Source organism: Petaurus breviceps, unplaced genomic scaffold (genome assembly GCF_028583685.1).
Source record: "Petaurus breviceps papuanus isolate PSGF00001 unplaced genomic scaffold, PetGlider_PUasm1.0 567, whole genome shotgun sequence".
Taxonomy (NCBI): Eukaryota; Metazoa; Chordata; class Mammalia; order Diprotodontia; family Petauridae; genus Petaurus; species Petaurus breviceps.
In genome coordinates, this window is record NW_027186383.1 from 6,766,303 (window position 1) to 6,780,955 (window position 14,653).

Here is a 14,653-nt window from a genome sequence, read left to right on the forward strand (position 1 = left end):
CAGCCACTAGGTGCTACAGTGGATAGTGGATAGTCCTGGAGTCAGGAAGACCTGAGTTCAAGTCCAGCCTCAGACACTTACTAGCTGTGTGACCCTGGGCAAGTCAATTCACCCTGTTTGCTCAGTTTCCACATTTGTAAAATAAACTGGAGAAGAAGATGGCAAACCACTCCGGTATCTTTGCCAGGACATGACTAAATAACTACAGCAGTAGTAGTAGTGGTGGTGATAACAATACTAGTAGTAGTAATAATAATAGCTAAACCTTATATAGCACTTTACGGTTTGCAAAATGGTTTACATATATGTTCATAATTGATCCCCACAACAACCCTAGGAAGTAGGTGCTATTATTGTCCCCTTTTTACAGATGAGGAACTGAGGCAAACAGAGGTTAAATTACTTGCACAGAGTCGCAGAGCTAATATGAGAGGCAGGATTTGAACTCAGGAGATGCTGACTTGAGTTACAGCACTCTAGGAAGTATACCAGAATCCTCTGACTCTTCAGGTAATATACTTTCCACTGTCCTCTGCTAACTAGTCCAACGACTGACAATGCCATGCAATTCAGAATGGCTGCCAAAGGGATTCTCCTCAAACTCAGTGACTCCCTATTACCTCTTGGATAAAATACCAGCTCCTTTGTTTGACTTTTAAAGTTCTTCATATTTTGGCCCCAGACTACCTTTCCAGCCTCATTATATATTGATGTCCTTCATGCACTCTCTGGTAAAATAAAACTAACCTTGTCTCTGTTCCTTACATGTGGAGCACCATCTCCCATCTCTATGCCTTCTCACTGGCCATCCCTTATGCTTGACATGCCATCCCTCTTCACCTGCACTACATAGAATCCCTCACTTCTTTTGAGATTTAGCACAAGCTAATTTCTCCATGAAGCTTTTTGTGATGCTGCCCAGCTGCTGGTCCCTCCCTCCCCAGCTCCCTCACATTTAACTACCTTGAGTTTGGTTTTATTCTGTGTTGCATTTCATTTACTATATAGTTGTTATGTGTCTACAGAAAGTTAAAGTGCTTGGCACAGTGTCTAATCCATAAGAAGTCTGTATAAATGCTAGCTATTCCCATATCATTATCACATATTTAAATATGCACACACCTACCCTGAGATAATATAAGCTCCCTGACAATAAAGATTATTTCATTTTGTATCTTTGAAGCTCAACTGTCCAGTGCAGTGCCTGGCATTGGTCTTTAAATGTAAGCTGATCGATCAATTGATTGACTAACCAAAATAGAGTATTAAACTGGGCTAACAAAACATGTAAAATTCAATAACCCATCGACCAATTGAATTCAATTCAGCCGGCATCTATGAAGCACCTATTGTGTGTCAGGCATTACATTAAGCTCTGGAGAGACAAAGATGAATCTCAACAGTATCTGCTTTCAAGGAGCTTATGATCTACTTCGAGTGCAGCATCATCCAACAGGCAGAGAATTGGGTCTGGAATCTTGAGATCCTGCTACCTCCTCCATATGACTTTGGGTGAATTCACCCCCCTCTAAGGTTCTCAGGCTCTTCATGGAGGACCTTGAACATCCCTTCCAGCTCTAAATATGTGATCCAATAAGATCCCGGGATTGTGTGAGTAGCATCATTTTTAAAAAGATTGTGTTTCTCCACACACTAAAGTATAAAATTCCTTCATTATACCTGCACTGAGTCTGGTCTTTAGCCAGGCTATCAGGAAGAAGGAATCAGAAAGAGAGCAGTTTCATTTGCGACAGCTGATTCCCCTTTCTCCAATTTCCCCACTGAGATCTCCTCAGTTGAGTTTCTACATCGCTGAGATGAACACCCCAAGAAACTTTGAGTATTTAGGACCTGGTTTGTTGGAGATTCCTGCTCCCAGGAGAAGGCAGAAGACTTCCTCTCAATGGGGCAATTTATGGTCAAGAAGAGAGAAAATAATTACTGCCCTAGGATTCAAATCTATTCTCCCATAAAGCACCTATAGTGTCCTTTCTCCAGTGACTTTGGATAGCACCCAAAGCTTGTCTCTACAGAGGCAGAGAAAATGGTATCTGGTTGAGACCTGGGGAATTATCTTGGACAACGTAGTGAACAGAGCACTGGATTATTAGCCATGAAGACCTGAGTTCAAATCCAGTCTCAGACACTTGCTAATTGTGTGACCCTGGTCAACTCAGCTTCATCTGTAAAATGTGAATAATCATAATACCTACTTCATATGGTTGTTGTGGGGATCACATGAAATAATCTGAACTTCTTGAGGGTGGACACTGTTTCCCCCTTGTCTGCTTATAGCCAGTTCCTAAATGCTCATTAAACTCAACTGGGCTGATTAATGCATTTAAAGTACTTTAATAACTATCAAACACTGTAAAAATGTCAACTCATTTATTTCTCTATATGGGGAAAATGGAAAACATGGAAGGGTTTAGTGAAATTATGGCAGTGATAATAATATTTGACATTTACATCATTTAACATTACACTGCAAAAGTAATTTATATGCATTATCTCATTTTACCACCATAATAGCACTAGCACATTGGAATATATAATGTAAGTTCTATGGCACCATTTCAGTCATTTGAAACTGAGGCACAAGAAGCTGTGACTTGCTATCATTCTGCCAGACAAGATATCGGCTGTCCCTCCAGCCCCTGTCTTCTGCAACTTTGCCAGGTGTGGCATTTTGATACCTTCATCCAAATTATATAGAAAAAGGTACAGGACCAAGGACAGATCCCCAGGGCATTCCACTGGAGACAATATGGAGCCAGAGATATTAACTTAGTCGGTTTCAGGGGGATCTGTGAACTTGGATCTTTATTTTCACTAACATTTCATTGAAATTTAGCATTTCCTTCCTCTATTTTTAAGAATATGCTTCTGAGAAGGGTTCCATGGGCTTCATCAGACTGCCAACACAGTCACACACACACACACACACACACACACACACACAAAGATTAGCAGCAGAAGTAGAAGTAAGGATGTGGTGATACTGGAGGCAGATTGATGACAGAATGATATACATTATCTGATTATTGTACCCCATAAGGCACAATGAACTCCTTTTGCATCCACAGCAGAGGGTGAGAGAGATCTTTGTCAGGTTCACTTCACTGTCATTCAGGGTTTTGAAGCCACTGCCCAAAGCCCAGGAAGCTATAGCCCCTCTGTCATCCAAAACACAAACACCACCCTTTCCTTGGATCTCAAGCTCTTTGAGAGCAGAAATGGCTTCATTCTTTGTCTTAGTAAGCCTCAGAACCTGACAATGACTGGCACAAAATTGTTTATTGATTGATTGATGGCACATAAAAAAGTGATAATAACAGGTGACCTTTATGTACACCTTCAAAATTTTCAAATCAACTTAGGAGCATTATCTCACAACAACCCAGCAATGTAGGTTATATTATGATCCCCATTTTACTGATGAGAAAACTGAGGCTAAAAGAGGTTAAGTGACTTTCCCAGGGTTTCACATCTAGTAAATATCTAACTCTAACCAGTCCTTCCTGATGCTATGTCTTCCTGACTCTATACCATGATGCCTCTTGGAGAGTTCTGGGCTCCACATCTGCCTCTGACACCACTATGACTATGGGTAGCTACACTCTCCTGCCTCCATGTCTATTCTTTTTTTTAAGCAATTGGAGTTAAGTAACTTGCTCAAGGTTGCACGGCCAGCTATTTCTGGGTGTGGTGCTAAGTATCTGAGCCCAGATTTGATCCCCAGGTCATCCTGACACTGGGGCCAGTGCTCTTACTCGCTGTGCTACCTGGCCGCCCCCATGTCTATTCTTCTTGTTCACTGTACCCATTGAGTTCATCTCTCTTCCTCTTTTTCTATTGAATTCCTATGTACACTACAAAGATCAGCTTAAATTCCAGACCCTCCATGAGCCCATCCTTCATACCAATCCAGTCAGTAATGACCTGTTTTCTTCCTCAGATCTCACATGGCACTTTGCCTACAACCCAGCTGTATTCATCATGTGATATTGTGACTAATAGTTCTCTGTTTTTATCTTTTCTTCTTACTAGATTGCAAGATGAGGACAGAAATTATAGTTGTGTCTTATTGAAACTTTATATTTCTACCAGGGTCTAGTACCATCTTCTGCACACAGAAGGTGCTTGTTAAATGCTGGTTCAACAAATTAATGAATAAATATTTCTCTAAAGTAGAAAGCAGGAATGAGATATCTAGTAACTAGAGACGAGGAAGAATCACAAGTCACAATTTAAAAAAAAAAAAGGAGGAAAGAGCAGTAAGGACTGAACTTATAAGAGTCAAAGTAGGGATGAATAGAATGGAGACCAGACACAGGGAACATGAACCCCCTGTGAAAACTCCCTGTCACAGAATCACAGATTTAAGGTGAGAATGGACCTTAGAAATCATCTATTCTAACCTCTCATTTGTGTAGAGGAAGAAATTGAAGCCCAGAAACTGAAGCCCAGTTATTTAGTCATATAGCCACTGAATGAAGGATCTAAGATTCAAACCCAGGTCTTCCCACACCAACTCATCCACATCATGCTTCCCCTACACTACATCGCTTCCCAAATTCCTTAAAAGGGAGAACACAATCTAAGTCAAGCTTCAAAGAAGAATAGCATTCCAGTGTGACTTTTTCTGGGAACATTCCCAATATAAAACAAGGGAATTTTGCCATAATGCTGCTAATTGGCCAATCATCCAAACTGTTTGTTCTTTTCTGAAACAGAATGGCTAAAGTAGTGACAGCAAGACTGTGAAATGAGAGGTCACCATATTGTTCTCAGATATTAAACCAATACGAGACAGGGATGGATTAGAGATGACACACTCTATGAAAGGAGTCTTCACCTTAGGACAATTCAACTTAGAGTCATTCTATTCTGGCTCTAACCAGAACAGAGCCTGGGATAGGAGGAGGCAGTAGAGTGCTGAGAAGCCAGGCTAAGGAGTGACTATGGCACTTGGGAGTAAGGGCATCTCATGGCAGCAGGGAGGCAGCGTGGTCCATCTCAAGCACAATTCTAACTAGAGAAGTGCTGTCAGGAATTTGCCTCCAGAAGCCAATAAGGCAGGGTTAAGAGTGAATAAGCTGGCATTATCGCCCTGTTCATCACGGAAACCAAAAGAAAGGATGAAAAGAGGCATCCTATAACAACAGAGAGAACATTGAATTTAACATCAGAAGACCTGGGTTCAAAACCCCACTCTGCTATTTACCTAGCTGAGTGACTTTGGGCAAATCAATTCCCTTCTCTGGGCCTCAGTTTTCCCATCTATAAAATGAGGCAGTTACACCCAATGCCTTCTATGGTCCCTATTTCTAAATCTAAGATGCTAAGGGACACTCACTCTGTCAATGGAAGTAGACAAAGGAATAAAGTTAAAAATGTAGCCATGGCAAAACCATGGTCTGAGGAAATCCAGATCTAGGAGTTGCTCTTTGGTCTTGCTGGCTGCTTTGGGAGTTGACGTCTCCTTACTCTTTCATCTTTGACCCTAAGTAAGATATCACTGTCTAACAGTTTGAAAGCCCATTAGCATATTGAAATTAATTCAACAGAACCTGACTTTCTGCGGTCACACTTGTTAACCTAAAAAAGGGAAAAAGACAATATTCAGAAATTCATCGTTAAGGGGCCTTAGACTGGAGGCTTGGGGCGGGGGGGGATCATAGATTTTCCAAGGTAGAGCTATGGACTCGAGTCAGTTAACTCAAATGGAATAAGGCTTAGTCATACTCATTGTAAGACATTTTCTTGATACTTTCATTGGGGAAGTTTTTTAGGCTATAATGATAATAATACCAACAATTTTTATAAAATGCTGAAAGGTTGGCAGTATAGTTTAGATAGATAGATGGGTAGACAGACGGACGGACGGACAGACAGACAGACGGACGGACGGACGGACAGACAGACAGACAGACAGACAGACAGACAGGCAGACAGACAGACAGACGGACAGACAGACGGACAGACAGACAGACAGACAGACAGACAGACAGATAGATAGATAGATAGATAGATAGATAGATAGAAGATAGATAAAATCTCATTTAAGCGTATTTATTGAATTGAATTAAGCTTCACAACGACCCTGTGAAGTAGGTGCCGTTCATGTTATAATACCCACTCATTTCACAAATGTTGAAACTGAGGATCAGAGAGGTTAAACTGCCTTCCATATCTCCAGAGAGCAAGCCATTGTCAGAGTCAGGACTTGAACGGAAGTCTTTCTGGCTCCAAGTCCAGTACTCCAGCTTCCATGCCATGCTATCTCTTAACTAGCATTTATTAAGCTCCTACTCTGTCACTTGTCCTGGGCAAGGTACTGGAAACACAGATAAGAGTGAGATAGTACCAGCCCTCACGGAGCTCCCACTCCCCAAAATATGCATAGTATCAAAAATACAGAGTTCACTAATTGAGAAATGCCCTACTGCTACTCCTTGTCTGAACATGATGTCTGAGATCCTTCAGAACCATCTTGTGATTCTTTGGAATGAGTTCTTATTAACACTGATCACATCTTCAGCCTTTTCTTCTTATCTGGATGTTTTTTAAGAAAGACACACAAGGGAGTTGTGAACAAATCCAACCATTCTGGAGAGGCATTTGAAACTATGCCCAAAGGGCCATAAAAATGTGCATACCCTTTGACCCAACAATACCACTTCTAGGGCTACATCCCAAAGAGATCATAGAGAAAGGAAAAGAACCCACATGTACAAAAATATTTATAGCAACTCTTTCTGTAGTGACCAAAATCTGGAAATTGACAGGATGTCCATCAATTGGGGAATAGCTGAACAAGTTGTGGTATATGAATGTAATATGCTATGAGAAAATGATGAGCAGACAGACTTCAAAGAAACCTGGAAAGCCTTATGAGCTGATGCTGAGAGAAATGAGCAAAACCAGGAGAACACTGTACCCATTAACAGCCACAGTGTTTGATGACTGACTTTGATGGACTTAGCCCTTCTCGGCAATGCAAGGTTCTAAGACTTCTCCAAAAGGCTCATGATGGAGAATGCCATCCACATCCAGACAAAGAATTATGGAGTCTGAATGCAGATCAAAACATACTATTTGCTCTCTCTCCTTTTTGTTTTGTTTTGTTTTTCTTTCTCATGGTTCCTCCCATTGGTTCTAATTCTTCTTTGCAACCTGACTAACGTGAAAATATGTTTAATATGAATGTATATGTAGTAGAGCCTATATCAGATTGCATGCTGTCTTGGAGGGGGGGAGAAGGGAGAAAATTTGGAACTCAAAAGCTTGTGGAACTGAATGTTGCAAACTAAAAGTAAATAAATAAATAATTTTTTTAAAAAAAATAAGAAGACACACAAGGAAACTATTTCAAAATCAAAAGCATAAACACATGTGGTGGTCCTTGGGCTGAAGTCCTTCATTAGCACTGACCCGAGACCACTTCTAAGAGTCATTCAGCTCCCTGTTTCCATGCCTGGACCTTCTCTTAACCCATCCAAGCCCAGCATGGCACAATCCTGGAGTGCTGGACTTCAGGAAATTCACACATACAGATATATACATACGTGTGTGTGCATATGTGTGTATATCTGTATTGTGTGTGCATTCAAGAGCTGACTGGAAGAGACAGATGGAATGATCTGAATGGGAAGGGTGGAAAACCTGCCTTTGTTTATTAATGTAATTAAGTGTTGGCTTTGAGACATTCAAGGCCATATGCAAGGAATGTTGTGTTAATGAGCCCCAGAAGTAGTCTCAGTAACTGTAAGAATGAAGTAGGGGAGGGAATCAGACTTTCTACTGCTTTCCACAAATGTCATTGGCTGGTTGAACTGTCCATCAGTACTAGATCAGCCAAGGATGGTTTGAGGAGGCAGTTTGGTGGCCCAGTGGATGGGGCACTGGACCTGAAGTCAAGAAAACTCATCTCCCTGAGTTCGAATTCGGCCTGGGACACTTACTAGCTGTGTGACCCCGGACAAGTCACTTTACCCTGTTTGCCTCAGTTTCCACATATGTAAAATGAGCTGGAGAAGGAAATGGCAAACCACTCTAGTATCTCTGCCAAGAAGACTCCAAATGGAGTCACAGAGAGTAGGACACGAGTGAAAAACAACTGAACAGCCACAAAAAGAAGGGTTTTGGTTGCTTCTCCTATCCTGCTTGGCTCCTGGCCTCATGTTGATTGACCACTCAGCCCACCAGTGGCGTAGGAGCCACGTTTCCCTCCACCAGCCCCAGCTACTGAGTCAAGACAAAGAGAAGGTTCCAGGCAGACAGCTGAAGACGCAGAATGTTCCCCAGGGGATCAAAGAAGCAGCCGCAGACACTGCCTCTGCCCTGACCACTAGCAGGCTCTGGGTCCAGAAGACCTGGGTTCAGACTGTACCTCTGATATTAGCTGTGAGACCTTGGGCAAGTCACTGCACTTCTGTGAGCATCAGTTTCATCTTCTGTAAAGTGGGACTGTGGAGCCTACCTCACCAAGCCCTTATGCGGGTAGAGTTAAGCAATAACAGCTGGTATCTTTGTAAATCTGAAAGGTCTTCAAAGCTCTTACATGTTATCATATTTGATTCTAATAACAACCCTCTGAGATAGTGACTATTTTCAGAGATGCCATTTTACAGTTGAGGAAACTGAGGGTAAAGAGGGACTTGTCCAGGGTCCCGCAGCTAGAGAGTGTCTAAGGAAGAATTTGAACTCAGGTCTTTCTGACTCCAAGCTCATTGTTCTGTTCACTGTGCCCACCTAGGTGCCGTATGTTATGAGATAATGTATGCAAATAGTTTTGTACAGTTGAAAGCACTAAATAATTTGAGTTACTACTAATTAGCCATCTCCAAAAGTGATGATGTGCATGGATTTGAGTCTTGCCTCTTCTACTGTCTACATGTGTGACCCTAGATGAGCCCTTTCCCTTCCCTGAGCTTGTTTCCCTATGTGTAAAATATAGAAGGCTCTGTAGTAATGTGGGAAAAGGATTATCTCTGGAGTCTAGGGACCTAGGTTCAAACCTTGCTCTGACACTTCCTGAGGGCCCTTGGCTTCCTGTTTCCTAGGTTTCCTAGGTTTCAGTTTCTTCATTTATAATTGGGATGGGGGTTGAACTAGGTGACCTCTGAGGTGGGATCCTCTGAGCTTAAGGAGGTAGGACCATCAGGACCACACTTGCCAGAGTCTAAGTGTCCACGTGCCATGAAGAGACAAGGTACCCAGCAACACCATCCCAGCAAACAAAACTGAGTCAAGAGGATCTTCATAGTGGCTTGTGTGAGAATAAAGCAAAGAAAAATGGAGACTTTTTGAATGCTCCGCCCACCCCCACACAGACACTTGCCCTGTAAAGTCTCCTTTCAAACCTCCCAACTCTCAGCATCTAAGATCTGTCAGGAAGCTCAGAGACACCCAGTCCCAGCTATGTCTGAGCAAATATCCCCAGCAGGTCATCCATTCTCCTGGCAGACCTCTGGGTGAGCGGTCTCCTTCCCCCTCTGCCATTTTGGGTCAAATTCAGCCTCTTTGCACCTTCCCTTGGGTGCCTGGTATACATTCGCATTTCTAGCTTAGAATACAAGGATTGAGTCCCAAGAGAGGCCAGGCTTCATCCCAGCAAAGCTGATCCCCCGAAGTCACTGAAAAGTCATGCACAGAGCTTCATTCCAAGCCCATGACATAGCCTCCCCCTGGTGAGAGGTCGGCTCAGGGAAGCTTCGCCCTCAGAATTCTCCTCTGCTTGGCCATGGTCCCTGCCTGCCCATTCCCCTCTCCCAGCTGCACCATTCATGCAAGAGCTGTGAAAACACCTGGGGAAAAGGTGATGCAGCATCCTTGAATCATAAGAGGAAAAGTGATGCACTTTTTTTGGTCTTTTGGCTTCCTGTAGAATTAGGAAGGAATACTGTTTTCAATTCAATGATGACTTTCTTTTTTAAATTGAGTCAATTGTCTTCCTGATACTCTCTCCTAATTTCAAGCTTCCACTCACTTTCAATGTCTCCTAACCATGGCTGGGGGAGGTGGGAGCTTCTGCAGTTACATCCTGGTGACCAAGGTCACGGAGAGTAAAGACCAAAGGTTAGTTAACATCAGTAACCCAGCCTGGGTCAAGAAGGGTGGGGGCCTTAGCCCAGGCCCCTGCTTCAGACTGGGAAATCTGGTCATTCACTTTCTTTTTTTTTTAAAGCAATCAGGGTTAAGTAACTTGTTCAAGGTTACACAGCCAGTTATTTCTGGGTGGGTGCTAAGTATCTGAGCCCGGATTCAATCCCCAGGTCATCCCGACACTGGAGCCAGTGTTATTTGCTGAGCCACCTGGCTGGCCCTAAGCAATTGGGGTTAAGTAACTTGCTCAAGGTTACACAGCCAGTTATTTCTGGGTGGGTGCTAAGTGTCTGAGCCAGGATTTGATCCCCAGGTCATCCCGACACTGGAGCCAGTGCTCTTACTTGCTGTGCTATCTGGCCACCCCTGGTCATTCACTTTCTGTGCCGCTGCAACACTCTCCAAGTGTGCCCCTCAAGACCCCCTGGGTCTCCCCTGGGGAGTTAGAGCACCCATTATGTATTATCCCCTTTCTACAGAGAGGTAAACCAAGGCTTGTCAAGGTTAAATTACTTTAGATTAGGGACCTAGAGCTGCAAGGGGCATGAGAGGCCATCTAGTCCTTTTAGAGAGAAGGAAACTGAGATTCAGGAAAGACAAATCAATTGCCCAAGGTCATATAACTATCAAGCGTCAGCTAGGTGGCCAGCAGATAGAAGGTTCTGGAATCGGGAAGACATGAGTTCAAATCCTGCCACAGACACATACTAGCTATGAAACCTTGGGCAAGTCACTTAACCTCTGCTTGCCTCAGTTTCCTCTTCTGTAAAATGGGAATAATAACAGCACCTTCCTCACAGGATTGTTTGCCTTAGAATCAGATAAACACAGACCATTCCAAGCCACCCTCACCCTGGGAGTTTGGCCGACCACTGTAAAAGTTAACACCCGGTTCCCTTCCCCTGTAAGGTCCCTGAGGGAGACCTGGGCTGCCTCCAGACCCAGTTCAGTCATTTCCACTTGTGAAATGACCAGATCCACAATGAAATCATGGGTTTCAGTGTTCAGGGAAGTCAAATGTCTCTGAGAAATGGGCCAATTCACAGGAAGAAAGGAAGGGAGGGAGGAAGGAAGACCCTGTGTGTCAGGCACTGTGATAAGCAGTTCTAACCATCTCATCTAAACCTCATAACGCTCTCAGGAGGCAGCATCGTCATCACCCTCAGCTGAGGAAGCTGCGACCGATGGCAGTCACCTGACTTGCTGAGGGTCAAGCAAACAGCAAGTGTCTAAGGCTTCCTGTGAACTCAGAGAGCCCTGAAGTAGGAGCCTGGGCACCTGGAGGATGGCAGGGGTGGGGGCGGGATAAGGTGGTAACTGAATTAGAGGAGGGACAATGGCAGACGGGGCCAAGACCACAGGACAGCAGGTGCGGAGCCTAACTACCTCAGTTTACACACGAGGAAACAGGCAGAAGAAAGTGGCAGAAGCAGTATTCAAACCTGGGTCCTTTGACTCCCAGGTCAGCCTTCCCCTCCACTACACCACCCTTGGCCACGTGGCATCTAAGAATCCAGGTCAAACATGCTCATGGAAATGTCTCACAGGCTGCTGGAAACAGGGGCCCAAAGCCCTGGGGAGAGGTGGGCAGTGGGAATTATCTGTGTGAGCTCCTTAAGAGCAGGGCTGGCTTTGCTTTAAATTTTGCATGCCCAGCATCTGCCTGGCATGATGCCTAGCACACAGTAGGCCCTGAAATGCTAGTTGTTTGGTTGATTCATGGCACAGATGATATTAAAGCCGGGAGCATGGAGAGATGGGCAGGACCGAGGACGCCCAGGGAGGAGAAGAGTGGCATGCTGGCACTAGCAGACTGGTGTCTTCTTAGCATGATAAGAGCCCAAGAATCCACACTAATCCAGCCCCAAATGCCTCATTCTGTCTAATAGCTCCAAACGGGGGAGCCCATGATTATATGACTTTACTCCAATTCAGTAACGTCAGAGTGCCGATTGCTGGAATCCAGCAGAATGCATCTGGCCCAGACTTGAACTTGGTCCAAGGCTGGTGAGGGCTTGGGCTCCGGCACAGAGTGAGGACCCCGGCCCTGGCTCAGAAGCAAAAGGGAGATTTGGGGAGCAAGATGCCCTCTGGTGCACACAATGTGAGACCCACTCCTGCCAAACCCCTCAGGACTCCCACGTCCCCAGCTTTCCAGCAGTCAGGAAGCCTGCCACGCATTGAGAGAAAAAAATCTTCCCAAGGAGAACACCACTTCCAAAAACTACTGGCCCCTGGACTCTCCTTCCCAGCAGAATTCTAGAACACTGGATTTAGAGTTAGAGGGAGCCTCAGATATCATCCAGGGGTGGGGAGCCTGTGGCCTCAAGGCCAAACGTGGCCCTCTAGGTCTTCAAGTGCGGCGTTTTGACTGAGTCCAAGTTTTACAGAACAAATCCTTTTATGGAGGAGATTTGTTCTGTGAAGTTTGGATTCAGTCAGAGGGCCACACTTGAGGACCTAGAGGGCCACATGTGACCTCGAGGCTGTAGGTTCCCCACCCCTGATCTAGTCTATCTTACAGAGGGGGAAACTGAGGCCCAGAGTTTGGCCAAGGTCACACAGGGAGTAAATGACAGAATTTTCACCCAAATCCAATTCTGGCCCCACTATATTATACTGTCTACCCTACCCAGACCCTCCCCACCTCCACCCAGCAAAAAGAAAAGAAAGAGGAAAAAGAAAAATCTCTCCCCTTAAAACAGAGAAAATGAAGCCAGGCAGAGGATGAGAGAAAGAAACTCCTTAAGCTGTTCCACAGCATTTGAGGGGAAAAGCGAATTCTGGAGCTTCTCATGTTAAAACTGGTCACTTTCTGCTTCCCTTTCCTTAAACTGAGCTGCTAAGGGGGCGAGTTTGGGGGTTTACTGCCTCAAGCCTGGGACTGTTTATATAATAGTAAGGTCTTTCTTACTGACTCTGCCTTCAGCTGGCACTGGGGGGGAGGAGGGGAGTAAGACCAATGAGCAGAGAACCTTTCATAGGGGAAAAAGTGACAGAGCTGTAGGGGCACACACACACTCACACACACATATGTACACACATACACAGGCATATACACATGTGCACATACACTCATGTATATACACTCATGCACACACATGTGCGCGTGCACAGACACACAAACATACACACTCACACACATACATGCACACACAAACACAAACACACTCACACACATACACCCCTATAGTTCTGTCTCCCCCATTCAGAAGGGAAGCAGGAGCCAGAACGTTTCTCACACAGATTGAACACTTCTCACTCTCCCTAGAAAAGCTGAGAGACAAAGAATCCTGACGGAAGACTCGTGGCTAGAATGGGACGTGACTGGAGGAAAGGCTGATGCAACCAAACTCGGGGCAAGGGGTGGGTTTTTAAGACAAAATGTGGAATTTCACACAGAGGGAGCCGTGAAGGGCCATGAAGACAGCTCCAGCATCTCTGGGCTGCTGAAAGGCTCTGAGCGGAAAGCTGCCTGTGTACAGCCTCAACAGAAGATTGCTACAAACGGACAGAGAGAATGGATAGAGAAAAAGACATTGAGAATTGGACAGAGAGAAACAAACAGCCCATTTTCTAGACACAGGATCAGAGGACTGGAGCCAGAAGGGACCTGGGAGGTCATTTTGCAGAGAGAGAAACTGAGGCCTAAGGAGGGGAGGTAACTGGCCCAAGGTGACCCAGGCAGCAAACGGCAGAGCCTTCCAATCCAGTGCTCTAGTAAGAAAGCCGTGAGCTCAGCCACTCATCCAAGGCTCTGCTATAGGAAACTGAGCCTCTGAATGCTATGGGTCTTGAACAGACCCCCGGGACACATCCAGCGAGAGGGTGTTTGGCCATGGATGTAGGGCTCCGGGGCGGGGTATGACGCTGCCCCCTGAGGGAGCCTGCCCCGGGGGTAGCTGTTGGTGTGAGGCGGCTTTTCTGAGCACCAAGTCTGAATAGACTCACGGCAGCTGCCCCTCGTGGCTCCCAAGGGGCCCAGCAGAGCCAGGCTCCTCTGTGGATCAGCCCGACACCCCAGCTCCCACCCCAGGTTGTCTTTCTATTTTCCTGTCCCGGATAAAGGGAAAAGTTTGAGGAAATCACCCAAGATGAGGCAAGGAGCTGGATCCCCCAAAATGAACTCAAAAATCTTGGGGGGCCAGAATGAGAGAGAAATCCAGGGAAGCCAAGCCCTTGTACAGAAGATTCAATAGGAGATTACTCCCACCCCTCAAGAGTCCTGCCTCACACCCACCCAAGAAGACCCTCAGAACCACTGTGGGAAAACCATCTTAATGCACAGATGTAATGGCCTTGGGACCAGGAGTCCCTCTGCTGGCAAGGACTTGGCATTTGAAATAGCAGGGTACTGTGGCTCCTCCCTGCCCGAGATGACTCACTGAATCATAGAGCTGGAAGGGACTTCAGAGGCAGCCAGCCCATTTTGCAGAGGAGGATACTGAGGCCCAGGAAGGGAAAGGGATCTGCTCATAGCAAGTTAGTGACAGCTCACAAATCTTATCTGTGTGTTTAGGGTTTAAGGTTAGTGTATTTAGAC

At 45.1% G+C, this 14,653-nt stretch overlaps 1 protein-coding gene across 1 annotated transcript in view; it reads right to left on the reverse strand.

The window, feature by feature from the left end:
* COL6A3 (collagen type VI alpha 3 chain) overlaps positions 1-14,653 on the reverse strand; it is a 98,735-nt gene that overhangs the window by 80,514 nt on the left and 3,568 nt on the right. The gene's annotated exons all lie outside the window — the stretch shown is intronic.